This window comes from Sapajus apella, unplaced genomic scaffold (genome assembly GCF_009761245.1).
Source record: "Sapajus apella isolate SASKATOON/1434 unplaced genomic scaffold, GSC_monkey_1.0 scaffold42, whole genome shotgun sequence".
NCBI lineage: Eukaryota > Metazoa > Chordata > Mammalia > Primates > Cebidae > Sapajus > Sapajus apella.
Window position 1 is genome coordinate 14572379 of NW_022436982.1, and position 2820 is coordinate 14575198.

Genomic DNA, 2820 nt, shown 5'->3' on the forward strand with positions numbered 1-2820 from the left:
ACAAAAAATTAGCTGGGCATGGTGGCACGTGCCTGTAATCCCAGCTAATTTTTTGTATTTTTAGTAGAGACGGGGTTTCACCGTGTTGACCAGGATGGTCTCGATCTCTTGACCTCGTGATCCACCCGCCTCGGCCTCCCAAAGTGCTGGGATTACAGGCTTGAGCCACCGCGCCCGGCCCTGGAGGTAAATTTTTTTAAGGTTGTGTATGTGTTCCTACAAGAGAATTTTCTTTGAAAAAAAATACTGGGAAAAAAGAAAAAGAAAAAGGAAAAAAAGAAAAAAAGGAATTTGGGAAGAAACCTGGTAAAAAAAGAAAAGAAAAAAGAAAATACTGGGCTGGGCACAGTGGCTCATGCCTGTAATCCCAGCACTTTGGGAGGCTGAGGTGGGCAGATCATGAGGTCAGGAGTTCAAGACCAGCCAGGCCAACGTGGTGAAACCCTGTCTCTACTAGAAATACAAAAATTAGCCAGGCGTGGTGGTGCATGCCTGTAATCCTAGCTACTCAGAAGGCTGAGACTGAAGAATTGCTGGAATCCGGGAGGCAGAGGTTGCAGTAAGCTGAGATCATACCACTGCACTCCAGCCTGGGGGACAGAGTGCGACTCCATCTCAGAAAAAAATAATAAGAAAATAAAGTAAAATAAAATAAAATACTGAACCAGCCTGGGCAGCCAAAAAACAGAAAAATTAGCTGGGCATGGTAGTGCATTCCTATAGTCCCAGCTACTTGGGAGGCTGAGGTGGGACGATCATTTCAACCCGGAAGGTCAAGGCTGCCGCGAGCTGTGACTGTGCCACTGCACTCTAGTCTGGGTGTCAGAGTGAGACCTTGAGAAAGAGAGAGAGAAGAAAGAGAAAATTGAAAATATAGACTTTTTCCTATTTGGCCGATAGATGTCGCTCAACATCCAGAAAGTGGAAGAAACCAGATGTATACTATAAAGCTCCTGCCCGAGTACCCCAGGGGTGACCCAGTCGCACCGGTGGTTTGTTTAATCGTGTACTGGTATTTGTGTGTCAGTGTCTTGCCATATATAGCCAAAAATCTCCTTAACCATACAGAAAACTTGTTGCCTATACATCTTATTTATGTATTATTTATTTAAAGAGACAGGGTCTTGCTGTGTAGCCCAGGTTAGAATGAAGTGGTGCTATCATAGCTCACAGCAACCTTGAACTCTTGGACTCAAGCAATCCTCCCGCCTCAACCCAAACATCTCAATTTTATCATTTCTTTTTATTTTTTTGAGACAGAGTCTCTGTCCCCCATGTTGGAGTGCATCGACACAGTCACAGCTCACTGCTGCCTCAAGTTCCTGGGCTAAAGTCATCCTCTTGCCTCAGCCTCCAGAGTGGCTGGGACTTACAGGTGCTCACCACCATGCCTAGCTAATTTTTTTTTTTTTTTCGACAGCGTTTCACTCCTGTTGCCCAGGCTGGAGTGCAATGGCGTGATCTTGGCTCACCGAATGCTCTGCCTCACGCACAGCTAATTTTTGTATCTTTTGGAGAGATGAGGTCTCCCTGTGTTACCTAGGCTGGTCTTGAACTCCTGCAGTCAAGCGGTTCTCCCACCTCAGCTTCCCACAGTGCTGTTATTACAGGCGTGGGACACTGCACCTGGCTAATTTTATCAGCTAAGCCAATGTATAATTGTTGAACATTTAGCTGACTACACACCAGGATCAATAAGCTCTATGTCGGAATTCCAACTCGTCCTGCAGGACCTAGATCAAATGCCACTTCCTCTGCGGGACCTTATCTGACCTTCCTAACCAAGAGCACTATAGAAAAATCTTTGTCACAGTATTTTTGTATTGTATTCGTTTACACACCTACCTCTCCAAATTCTGGAAAAGATTCCCAGTCTCCTTCATAATATAAGAAATGCAGGCCGGGTGCGGTGGCTCAAGCCTGTAATCCCAGCACTTTGGGAGGCCGAGGCGGGTGGATCACGAGGTCAAGAGATCAAGACCATCCTGGTCAACATGGTGAAACCCCGTCTCTACTAAAAATACAAAAATTCAGCTGGGCATGGTGGCGCGTTCCTGTAATCCCAGCTACTCAGGAGGCTGAGGCAGGAGAATTGCCTGAACCCAGGAGGCGGAGGTTGCGGTGAGCCAAGATCGCGCCATTGCACTCCAGCCTGGGTAACAAGAGCGAAACTCCGTCTCAAAAAAAAAAAATAATAATAATAATAATAACAATATAAGAAATGCACCCTAAACTACAAAAATATGCTATTTTAGCTTAGATGTTAAATATCAACAGTTCTGATATTTGGTTTAGGATAATAGGCATTCTCATATATTTTTAGTGGGAGTGTACACTGGTTTATGATTACTATTAATAGAAGACAATTTAGGGCCGGGCACGGTGGCTCACACCTCTAATCCCAGCACTTTGGGAGGCTAAGGCGGGTGGATAATAAGGCTAAGATATTGAGACCAGGCTGACTCCATTTTTGGACTCAGCCCACCTGCACACAGGTGATTTGAAAAAAAAAAAAAAAGAGATTGAGACCATCCTGGCCAACATGGTGAAATCCCATCTCTGCTAAAAATACAAAAATTAGCAGGGTGTGGTGGCACGTACCTGTAGTCCCAGCTACTGGGGATGCTGAGGCAGAGAATTGCTAGAATCGAGGAGGTGGAGGTTGTAGTGAACTGAGCCTGGCAACACAGTGAGACTCCGTCTCCAAAAAAAAAAGAAGAAGATGGCAATTTGACAATTTAGAAGTATCTGTCAATTTTAATTTTTATTATTTTTTTATTTTATTTTTATTTTTTATTCTTTTTTTTTTTTTTTTTTTTT